The sequence below is a fragment of the Stylophora pistillata genome, chromosome 2 (assembly GCF_964205215.1).
Source record: "Stylophora pistillata chromosome 2, jaStyPist1.2, whole genome shotgun sequence".
Classification (NCBI taxonomy): Eukaryota; Metazoa; Cnidaria; class Anthozoa; order Scleractinia; family Pocilloporidae; genus Stylophora; species Stylophora pistillata.
The window spans coordinates 31,386,952-31,400,016 of NC_142520.1; the positions used below are offsets into that span (position 1 = coordinate 31,386,952).

Consider the following 13,065-nt stretch of genomic DNA (forward strand, 5'->3'; position numbering starts at 1 on the left):
TATCCTCTACAACCAAACTCACTTTGTACTACACCTTAATCTATACTTATATCGTTTATTGTAACTCCGCCTGATGGTCCACATAAGTATTTAAAGTAAATAGAATTTCTTATTTGCAAAAGCGAGCTGTGCGGGCTATCACCAACTCAGACTATCGAGCCCATTCCGCTCCTTTATTCCCCAAACTAGTAATTTTAGATATTTTCCAAGCCAATAAGTTTAAAATCGCCAAATTTATGTTTTATTGTGAAGTGAAACTTTATTTAAGGAGGAAACCACATCACCCTTGGGTGGTTTTCATGAGGGACCTCCATATAAAAATAAGTTAATTACAACAATAATTGTAAAATATTCAAAGTACAAGAACTAGATACATTAATAAGAATGGAATTGAGATAGATGAAATAAATTAATGAATACTGAATATAATATTAATGGACAAAAAGAAGAGAAGGTTATATATTATTAATAATTGTTTCTTAAAAATCCTATTATTTACCGCTGTCTTCAGTGATCCATTTAAAGAGTTCCATTCATTAAAAAACATATAAGCCGACTTAGACTTTTATTGCGTTCGACAAAGAACGCGTTCATAATGCAGTCGAAATCGACATGTCTGGACTATGTATTCACGGACACCAATTTGGCCCTCCCCCGAATAATTATTCAGGGCGACTGACGTCACTTACATCGACCATGTGCTTTGTTTCAAGCGGGAGTCGAGTTTCACGTTTTGCTTCGCGTGTTTGGTGTGCTTGCTTGTCCCAAATGGTCGATGCGTAATCTCTGATTATTACCAGTCATAAAATATAACTTACTGCCCTCGTTGTTTCTCAATCTTTTTGTAATGAATAACCAAATTCACCTCTATGGTACCAGGATCAGTGGGAACATAGGATCAGTGGGAACATTTTGTTACAACCTGCGTAAACATCAAGTTAAAAACTTTTTATGAGAAGGCAAATACAATTATCAAAGTTGTGCTTAAAACTTACAATGAAGCATTTCGATTTGAATATATAGAGATCAGATTAAGAGTACTAATATCGGTAGTTTTTTAACATCGTTAGGGGAAAGGGGGAGTCTGTTCTAATACTTGGATAAAAACAATTGTACACTCCACTCTAACGATGAATTTCGCTAGGGTTGCAGAAAAGTCACTCGCTACGATTGACTACCCTCAGTCAGTACCTTTCAAGACTACACTTATCCGGAAGATCACTCTAAGAGACTATGTGATCAAAAGTTACTCTCGTGTTCAAGCCACTTACTGTTCAACACTAACCAAAAAAGTGGATCAAGTAAAATTCCCAAAATCCCTGTTTCACATTAGGGTACACGTGCCAATAAATAGTTTAGTGAGTCCTTTCGCCGTGTAGAATGACTTGCATATAACGTTCAGTTTGAGCCACAGTAGCGCGATTTACAAGTAGGTGGCTTTTGAAGTCTGTAGATAAGGTAGGATGTGCAGTTTTTCGCATTTAATGCCAATTGATTTATAGCAACAATTAGTGCCTCTGGTAAAACAGACACTTCTGTAAACCTCACCATCTGCAACTTTGGGGTGACCACCTTTTAGCCCGCCTGAGAAGACCGTACTACGTCTCCGTTTCGGTACGCACTCAGTTGGCATTTTTGTTCCCGCATCTCCCACGAAGCGATACTAATTCCCGAATATTGTGGGGGAGTTGTCGTCGTCACATTTTTCTTTGCCGTCGGGTGTTTGGTAAGTGCTCTTTCTTTTGGCATCGCTCAGGTTTCTGTAACTATTGTAATGACTCTGAGTGGGTTGCTGAATTAATTTATTCCGATAATTAAGACTTGAATTACACGATAACTTAACCACTGACTCGAGCACGTGGAACACTTTCTGACACACTCGCTAACACTCAACAACGCGCATGCTAACTCTTAGCATAAATGCATCTCATTACAACTATAGCACGGATTGGCTAAAAAGTTGAAAGTGAATCGTAAAAGGATTACAATCGTTGCAAAAACTGTTCACAGATTTTCTCTCTGTCAAAGTTCTAATAAGTCTAGCCTGAGCCAGTCAGTATCATGGCTTAATTCTCATTAACTGAGCGAAATATATGTATGGAAAAATCTTGACCTAAAGCAACGGTACAAACCGAACACATTGGAGCGTGTACCAGCCACCAACGTCATAAATCTCTCCTAAAGACTGACCCAGCTCGGTTGATGATATGATTAATATGTCTTAGTAGAACAGCATAAGGATAAAATAATTTTATGAAATGAAGACAAAATTGCAAAATAGCTGATTTTTCTTATACAGGCCAAGTGAAAAATTCCTGAAGGTACTTGACCAAATATACAAAGAATTTTACAGCTTGTCTGTGGTTCGATCGCTCAGCGATCAGTTCATGGCTAATGTAGCCCTGCGATCATCGACTTTTGACCACAGAAAACTTCGATGCTGAATGTAACGCTTTCAAACTTGTTAACAAGTGCTACTGGACAAAAATACTCAAGGCTAGAATTGTTGGACTTTGAAGAGGTTTTGCTGTGTTGTAGGCCTGACTTGCTTTTGGACTTAGCGGATATGCCCAGAAACTTCGTTGGAAGTCGATTACCGTACACGGTTCGCACTCAGTGCTATTTTGTTTACGACCGGAAATAAAACAGTTGTAAAAAATAGGTATGTTGATAGGTATGTTCTAAATTGCCTTAGCTTTTTCCGGTGACTCACAAAAATTTTTCCTTGCCTTGAAGTCGCTCTTAGTCTTGCATTAATAATTTTTGGATTTTGCAAAACTCTTCAATTCTGACTTAATATTTGTCTCGGCTGGACTCAAAACTGCCACCTTTCCTTGTTCTCTTTGTCTGCCTCCAAAGTTAGGGAAGCTAATTCTTCCATTCAGCACTATTGAAAGGAACAAGCCAAATTAATTTGGCTTATAAGTTTTTGAGGAAAAATTGAATCTTACAACGATCAAGATGTGGAAATCTAAACTGAAATCAACATTGACTGCAGCCGATCACATTATTCTATTTGATTCCTCCAATCGTTTTGAGGGACGACCGTATAACATAGCCAGGGTCCATCCAGTTCCAGGGATAAAAAATTTTAAGACATGGATGTTAAAGATACTTTTGTTGCGTTACAGTTGTCACATAGCGCGTGACTATCATTTGCATATTGATTCGTTATTCGAGACTCGTTATGTTTTTAGGTGTTAGTTTTTCCACAAGTCGTCGCATCGCTAGGTCACTTGTAACATCGTCGTAAGAATGTTAGAACAAGAAATCGTCGTTCATACAGTCTGATCGAATCGTCATTAACTATTTTTCTAAAGTTGGGAAAATTGTCCTTAACGACATGGACTAAAAAGAAACTTACCTTTACAAGTGAAACCATTCCCGATATATTGAGCACTACAGACGCAACTGTAGGAGCTCTGAGTATTAATGCAGGAGGCGTGCTGATCGCAGCTGTTCTTTACTGAACACTCGTCGATGTCTGATGGGAATCAAAGGCACCTCTTCACAACCCATAATGGGATATTTTGATGAAAAATTGTTTGGTGAATCAAGACATACTGAACACCCATACAAAATACTGCAAATTCAATCTTAAAAGATGTGGGACAAAATAAAATATTTCACTATCTGTAATAAAGGGATGGAGTACAACTACATTTAGGATAAACTGTTCGACTACTTCCAGCTGTATAATTTACATTAAAAAGACTTTTTGGATTACTAGCCGCATTAAATAGCTGGAAATATAGTGCCCTTTAGTTTTCATTGCGATTTTACTAGCAGCGATGAAGGTTTCCTCTCTTAGGTCATAAAGAATTACCCTAGACATCGTAGGAAGCTTATTAAAATCACCTGTGCAAATGAGTCCATTTCCAGTGTATCCAGTGTGGCATGTACATTATATGCGATCCCACGGTGTTTGTGCAATCAGCATTCACATGACAAGAAAGATTTCTTTCACATTTGTCAATATATGAGAAAACACAAGCTTTCAATGACGACTTTTGGAGTATAAAACTTGTATAAACTGTCGTTAGCGAGTTGTTGGTCGCGAAGGTTTTTTTTAAAGAGAAAGCTAATGAACGAAAATTTTCGGTATTTAATTCTCTTTCCTTCAAGTGGGATTATTCTGTTGCTCAAAAATAGTAAGAGGTAACTAGTTTGATAAAACAAATTAAAAAAAAAAAAACAAACAAAAAACAAAGAGAAAACGCACAAATTAAACAAACAAATACAAGCAAACTAGCATTTTTTTCAAAGTCATAACGAGACAATTACATTCTAAGGGCCTTTGAGAATAGTTGCTGTACCTGTGCAGCCTCATCCATCCCCGTTAAATCCAGATAAACAAGTGCACACGAAGGATCCATTTGTATAATCACAAGCAGCATTCAGGTGACAATCGTGATAAATGGGAGAAAATGGCAGATTCTTACCGTAAGCGCTCTGAGAGGAAAAAAGAACAAAACAAACAAACAAATAAAAATTAGGAAAGATCAACTTATTGAATGAATGATGGATGAATGGACGAACGAAAGTTTTTGTACACGTCGTTTGTTTTTCATGATTTATTAAAAAGCGTCAGGAATTTGTGTGGTAGTTTATAGGCTACCTTTGAGTCACCATAGTAAAATGCGACATCAGACCTCGGGTCATTACCAGTTGTGTTGTAGTTTATAGGCTACCTTTGAGCCACCATAGTAAAATGCGACATCAGACCTCGGGTCATTACCAGTTGTGTTGTAGTTTATAGGCTACCTTTGAGCCACCATAGTAAAATGCGACATCAGACCTCGGGTCATTACCATTTGTGTTGTAGTTTATAGGCTACCTTTGAGTCACCATAGTAAAAAGCGACATCAGACTTCAGGTCATTACCATTTGTGTTGTAGTTTGTAGGCTACCTTTGAGTCACCATAGTAAAAAGCGACATCAGACTTCAGGTCTTTACCATTTGTGTTGTAGTTTATAGGCTACCTTTGAGTCACCATAGTAAAATGCGACATCAGACCTCGGGTCATTACCAGTTGTGTTGTAGTTTATAGGCTACCTTTGAGCCACCATAGTAAAATGCGACATCAGACCTCGGGTCATTACCATTTGTGTTGTAGTTTATAGGCTACCTTTGAGCCACCATAGTAAAATGCGACATCAGACCTCGGGTCATTACCAGTTGTGTTGTAGTTTATAGGCTACCTTTGAGTCACCATAGTAAAAAGCGACATCAGACTTCAGGTCATTACCATTTGTGTTGTAGTTTATAGGCTACCTTTGAGTCACCATAGTAAAAAGCGACATCAGACCTCGGGTCATTACCAGTTGTGTTGTAGTTTATAGGCTACCTTTGAGCCACCATAGTAAAATGCGACATCAGACCTCGGGTCATTACCATTTGTGTTGTAGTTTATAGGCTACCTTTGAGCCACCATAGTAAAATGCGACATCAGACCTCGGGTCATTACCATTTGTGTTGTAGTTTATAGGCTACCTTTGAGTCACCATAGTAAAAAGCGACATCAGACTTCAGGTCATTACCATTTGTGTGGTAGTTTATAGGCTACCTTTGAGTCACCATAGTAAAAAGCGACATCAGACCTCGGGTCATTACCAGTTGTGTTGTAGTTTATAGGCTACCTTTGAGCCACCATAGTAAAAAGCGACATCAGACCTCGGGTCATTACCAGTTGTGTTGTAGTTTATAGGCTACCTTTGAGTCACCATAGTAAAAGCGACATCAGACTTCAGGTCATTACCATTTGTGTGGTAGTTTATAGGCTACCTTTGAGTCACCATAGTAAAATGCGACATCAGACTTCAGGTCATTACCAGTTGTGTTGTAGTTTATAGGCTACCTTTGAGTCACCATAGTAAAAAGCGACATCAGACCTCGGGTCATTACCAGTTGTGTTGTAGTTTATAGGCTACCTTTGAGTCACCATAGTAAAAAGCGACATCAGACTTCAGGTCATTACCATTTGTGTGGTAGTTTATAGGCTACCTTTGAGTCACCATAGTAAAATGCGACATCAGACTTCAGGTCATTACCAGTTGTGTTGTAGTTTATAGGCTACCTTTGAGTCACCATAGTAAAATGCGACATCAGACTTCAGGTCATTACCAGTTGTGTTGTAGTTTATAGGCTACCTTTGAGCCACCATAGTAAAAAGCGACATCAGACCTCGGGTCATTACCATTTGTGTGGTAGTTTATAGGCTACCTTTGAGTCACCATAGTAAAAAGCGACATCAGACCTCGGGTCATTACCAGTTGTGTTGTAGTTTATAGGCTACCTTTGAGTCACCATAGTAAAAAGCGACATCAGACCTCGGGTCATTACCAGTTGTGTTGTAGTTTATAGGCTAACTTTGAGTCACCATAGTAAAATGCGACATCAGACCTCGGGTCATTACCAGTTGTGTTGTAGTTTATAGGCTACCTTTGAGTCACCATAGTAAAAAGCGACATCAGACTTCAGGTCATTACCATTTGTGTGGTAGTTTATAGGCTACCTTTGAGTCACCATAGTAAAATGCGACATCAGACCTCGGGTCATTACCAGTTGTGTTGTAGTTTATAGGCTACCTTTGAGCCACCATAGTAAAAAGCGACATCAGACCTCGGGTCATTACCGGTTGTGTTGTAGTTTATAGGCTACCTTTGAGTCACCATAGTAAAAAGCGACATCAGACCTCGGGTCATTACCAGTTGTGTTGTAGTTTATAGGCTACCTTTGAGCCACCATAGTAAAATGCGACATCAGACCTCGGGTCATTACCATTTGTGTTGTAGTTTATAGGCTACCTTTGAGTCACCATAGTAAAAAGCGACATCAGACTTCAGGTCATTACCATTTGTGTGGTAGTTTATAGGCTACCTTTGAGTCACCATAGTAAAATGCGACATCAGACCTCGGGTCATTACCAGTTGTGTTGTAGTTTATAGGCTACCTTTGAGCCACCATAGTAAAAAGCGACATCAGACCTCGGGTCATTACCAGTTGTGTTGTAGTTTATAGGCTACCTTTGAGTCACCATAGTAAAAAGCGACATCAGACTTCAGGTCATTACAATTTGTGTGGTAGTTTATAGGCTACCTTTGAGTCACCATAGTAAAATGCGACATCAGACTTCAGGTCATTACCAGTTGTGTTGTAGTTTATAGGCTACCTTTGAGCCACCATAGTAAAAAGCGACATCAGACCTCGGGTCATTACCAGTTGTGTTGTAGTTTATAGGCTACCTTTGAGTCACCATAGTAAAAAGCGACATCAGACCTCGGGTCATTACCAGTTGTGTTGTAGTTTATAGGCTACCTTTGAGTCACCATAGTAAAATGCGACATCAGACCTCGGGTCATTACCAGTTGTGTTGTAGTTTATAGGCTACCTTTGAGTCACCATAGTAAAAAGCGACATCAGACTTCAGGTCATTACCATTTGTGTGGTAGTTTATAGGCTACCTTTGAGTCACCATAGTAAAAAGCGACATCAGACTTCAGGTCATTACCATTTGTGTGGTAGTTTATAGGCTACCTTTGAGTCACCATAGTAAAATGCGACATCAGACCTCGGGTCATTACCAGTTGTGTTGTAGTTTATAGGCTACCTTTGAGCCACCATAGTAAAAAGCGACATCAGACCTCGGGTCATTACCAGTTGTGTTGTAGTTTATAGGCTACCTTTGAGTCACCATAGTAAAAAGCGACATCAGACCTCGGGTCATTACCAGTTGTGTTGTAGTTTATAGGCTACCTTTGAGCCACCATAGTAAAATGCGACATCAGACCTCGGGTCATTACCATTTGTGTTGTAGTTTATAGGCTACCTTTGAGTCACCATAGTAAAAAGCGACATCAGACTTCAGGTCATTACCATTTGTGTGGTAGTTTATAGGCTACCTTTGAGTCACCATAGTAAAATGCGACATCAGACCTCGGGTCATTACCAGTTGTGTTGTAGTTTATAGGCTACCTTTGAGCCACCATAGTAAAAAGCGACATCAGACCTCGGGTCATTACCAGTTGTGTTGTAGTTTATAGGCTACCTTTGAGTCACCATAGTAAAAAGCGACATCAGACCTCGGGTCATTACCAGTTGTGTTGTAGTTTATAGGCTACCTTTGAGTCACCATAGTAAAAAGCGACATCAGACCTCGGGTCATTACCAGTTGTGTTGTAGTTTATAGGCTACCTTTGAGTCACCATAGTAAAAAGCGACATCAGACCTCGGGTCATTACCAGTTGTGTTGTAGTTTATAGGCTACCTTTGAGCCACCATAGTAAAAAGCGACATCAGACCTCGGGTCATTACCAGTTGTGTTGTAGTTTATAGGCTACCTTTGAGTCACCATAGTAAAAAGCGACATCAGACCTCGGGTCATTACCAGTTGTGTTGTAGTTTAGAGGCTACCTTTGAGTCACCATAGTAAAATGCGACATCAGACCTCGGGTCATTACCAGTTGTGTTGTAGTTTATAGGCTACCTTTGAGTCACCATAGTAAAAAGCGACATCAGACTTCAGGTCATTACCATTTGTGTGGTAGTTTATAGGCTACCTTTGAGTCACCATAGTAAAATGCGACATCAGACCTCGGGTCATTACCAGTTGTGTTGTAGTTTATAGGCTACCTTTGAGTCACCATAGTAAAAAGCGACATCAGACTTCAGGTCATTACCATTTGTGTGGTAGTTTATAGGCTACCTTTGAGTCACCATAGTAAATGCGACATCAGACCTCGGGTCATTACCAGTTGTGTTGTAGTTTATAGGCTACCTTTGAGCCACCATAGTAAAAAGCGACATCAGACCTCGGGTCATTACCAGTTGTGTTGTAGTTTATAGGCTACCTTTGAGTCACCATAGTAAAAAGCGACATCAGACCTCGGGTCATTACCAGTTGTGTTGTAGTTTATAGGCTACCTTTGAGCCACCATAGTAAAATGCGACATCAGACCTCGGGTCATTACCATTTGTGTTGTAGTTTATAGGCTACCTTTGAGTCACCATAGTAAAAAGCGACATCAGACTTCAGGTCATTACCATTTGTGTGGTAGTTTATAGGCTACCTTTGAGTCACCATAGTAAAATGCGACATCAGACCTCGGGTCATTACCAGTTGTGTTGTAGTTTATAGGCTACCTTTGAGTCACCATAGTAAAAAGCGACATCAGACTTCAGGTTATTACCATTTGTGTGGTAGTTTATAGGCTACCTTTGAGTCACCATAGTAAAAAGCGACATCAGACTTCAGGTCATTACCAGTTGTGTTGTAGTTTATAGGCTACCTTTGAGTCACCATAGTAAAAAGCGACATCAGACTTCAGGTCATTACCACTATTTTCAAGATGAGTGGCGTTATTCAGTTCACAAATGTAAGATACTCCTCCAGTCTCTAGATCTTTATGAAGTTAGCACTGACACAGTTGTCGTTCATGTAGTAGAAAAGCTCACAGTCATCCATGCCTTTGACTTATTTTGTTTCGATTTTGTGGTTTACCAAACGTCTTTTAGCAAAGAAGTAGTAATCTGGAAACAGCTTAGTACGATCTCGCTCTAAAATAAAGCGATCAAAATACAATTAGAAACAACATTTTTCTATTCAGACAGAAATAAACTCGCGATCCCAGGTATTTAGCTTACAGAAGAAAAAGCTTGAACAAAGAATTGTAATTTCAAACTACGACCACAGAAAAAAGGAAATCCTGCATTTGCGGATCAAGGATTTTAGGAGAAATTTTTCATGTTACAATTTAGGCCCTCGAAGATGTCCTGGCGATGCAGCTGAGACTGCTGTATCGATAATGGCGGTTAACACATAAAATACTTAGCGAAAAGACAAATTTAAGTAAGGTGTGTAATTGGCATTTTTGATGCTGCCGTTATTGCTGTAAAGTTATACTTAAGGAATAGTTTTTATAATAGGGCATTAGATAATTGCCTCCAACAGAGGTGAAACGAATGCAAAAATTGGCAGCAGCGACCATTACCTTTTTTTGTGAAGACAAAGGATTTTTAGAAATCGTTTTCGCGTCTTTCTGTTTTGTCTGAAAGATATCATTTTGGGGGGATAGGACAAAAGCTGTTACACCTGAAGAAAAGCAATCTGCCAATTTTTCTCAGGTTCCTTTTTATTTCATAATCGAGAAATCATAAAACAAAACTCATTTCTTATTTAGAGAACTTTTTTCTCTTACTTCGTTTTCCTGATTCTCGGAAGTTTACAGTTTATTTAGTCTATTTACCTACATTTTAGATAATCACTTGTGGTTATTTAGATCGATTATCATAAAAAGAGGAAGTTTATACCAATTTCTATTGAGACGAACCATTGTTATCCAGCATTACGCAGTAGTTTCATACTCGAGTTGAAAATGTTCTATTGGCAAATTCAGTATACATTTGAAAATTGGACCTTTTCCCGGGAATAGTAAATTTAAAGTACTTCAAAATTAATCAAGCACTGTACATTTCAAAGAAAAGAATATCCAAATTATATAAGTATTTTAACGGTCGACAGATGCCACCCGTGTATTTGGGAATATATATTTGGGAATATATATTTTGGGAATAATATATTTGGGAATATATATTTGTGTATTTTTATATATTTTTGTATATTTGTGTATAGGGAAATAGCTATTGTTATTCCGCCGGGTTTCTCCACTTCGAAAACAGTGATCATGGAATTAGAAGTTAGCTAAAAGAGTAACAAAGAATTCTACTCTTAATTAAAAGGTATTTTTGATGAATGGCAGACAAAAGTAAAGCAACGTATATGAGAACGATCCTTCGCAGTAAAGCACTATTTGAGCAATAGTGAAAATCAGACCTGAAAAAATTTCAGGCCTGTACGGGACTCGAACCACTGACCTCTGCGATACTAGTGCAGCGCTCTACCAATTGAGCTAACAAGCCAACTGGGAGCAGGCCATCAAATTAATTTGATGGCCTGCTCCCAGTTGGCTTGTTAGCTCAATTGGTAGAGCGCTGCACTAGTATCGCAGAGGTCAGTGGTTCGAGTCCCGTACAGGCCTGAAATTTTTTTCAGGTCTGATTTTCACTATTGCTCAAATAGTGCTTTACTGCGAAGGATCGTTCTCATATACGTCTCATAACCGCAGTTCACACATATGTTTCATATGTTTGTTGTTGTTTAAAAGTAAAGCAAGTTTACAAGTTGCACGAGCTGAGCCATCTACGCAAATTTTACCACGGATATTTTCGTTTAGGGTCAGTAAGTGTTTGGTGGACATTTTGAGTTGAGTATCTTTAAACTAATCCTTCGACAGGTCTGTACACAATACGCGATTTTAGCTTTTGATAGATAATATATTCCATATGCCAGCACTGTTCTTGTGTATAAACGATTTCTCTAAGATGGTTGAAAGCAGTAAAATGTGCTTCTGTACGCAAACATCAAATTCCCACAAGGCAACGTAACATAATATAGTTTTATGCGTAACTGTTATTGAGAGAAGAGAGTTGGGAATGTAGCAAGTTTAGATAAAATTAAATCATAGTCGCCAAAGCGTTGGTCGTTTGGCATCCACTTAATGAGATACTACTGAATATCTTTGTGAAACACCCTCTAATTTTACAAAACGAGTGTAAATCTGGGCAGATGTTGAATGTTGGTGTTTAACTTAGTCTTTTCAAGTTATTGTAACTTGAATTCTCTGTGTTTCAACAAAAGTGAACTCAGTACAGTCGAACCTCGATTATCCGGACTATTCGAATATCCGGACTTTTTTCTCTGGTCCCAATTTTTTTCATGAATATTAATTAGTTGTGATCTTGAAAACTCGGAGTTGCAAAAAACCCAATAATCATTTCAAAAGACTGTTGAAACAGCGTATTATCCTGTGTGCTTTTCAAAATCCGCAAGTGCGACGAGACAAAGAAATATTCTGATCCGTCATTTGTAAATATATACAGGCTGCGTAGGTATCACAATGAAAATGATTTTTTCTTTGCAGTATAACTTTTGTTTACATTTCAATCTGATTAATATTCATATTTTCGATTATCCGGACTCTCGATTGTCCGGACTATTTACCGAGGTCCCGACGAGTCCGGATAATCGAGGTTCGACTGTAGTCATAGGAAATAAGATTGCTCTCAGAGATACATGGAAAGATAGAAAATGATTCGAAGTTTGCCACTCACCTTTATCAAACGTCAAGTAAGTAAACAATGCAGTCCAGTCTACATAAATGAAGAGTGCAAAAGATTCCATGCTGGCCTTAAGACTACGATCTTCCGTTTCTACCCCGCACTTATGCACGTATAAGTTTTCAGTTGGTCACTAGCTTTTAGCACTGAGTGGATTAAGCAGCCCATACTGACCTATTATAACAAAGGAGAGTGTTTTATGAAAATAACTTAAACAAAACTGTTAACACCCGTCAGTTTTCTGTGGACATTACAAAAATGACGAAGATGGATGTTTTCCGCTATACACAATAAGAGGAAATAGGTATCTTAGGAATATTATTACATGCTAACACACATGTAGGACACAGAGTTTCGTTCTTATAATTACAGACACTTAGACTTCAATTCTATTGGACACTTTGATACAAAAACCTTCAAAATTTAAAAAATCCAAAAATGTTTCCTGCGCTTTTTTCATTCATTCCTATCCAAAGATAGCAAAGTTAATTGTAAAATTCAATTGCAAAAAGTTTATGGTGTTTTGAATATTTGAATAAACATGTTATAAACAGAAAAGCCATGATCAGTTTTTCAAGCCCGCTGTAATTTGTCAATTTTTGGAGTTTCAAATTCGCAAATAATGTTTTTCTCATCAAACTTCGCTCTTACATGAAATTCGTCTTAGAGAGTTGATAATTAGCTCCAATTTGCAAGCTCTTTAGTTTAATACAGGTTCAACTGTAATTAGCATCAGGAAGGTGGGATGAATTCATTAAAGTCTTAGTAATGTTTGATTCACATGTTCTTCGTTGAGGTTCCAAGCTCTTTAACACGATGTCAGAGATAGGCTTTATTTTGTAGAGGCATTTTTCTAATTTCAGATATACACTGTAGCTTCAAGGTAAACA

General features: G+C 38.3%; 1 pseudogene; it reads right to left on the reverse strand.

The window, feature by feature from the left end:
- Positions 1 to 1,398: 1,398 nt before the first annotated feature.
- LOC148738319 (uromodulin-like) lies at positions 1,399 to 12,239 on the reverse strand (annotated as a pseudogene).
- Between the last annotated feature and the right edge of the window lie 826 nt (positions 12,240 to 13,065).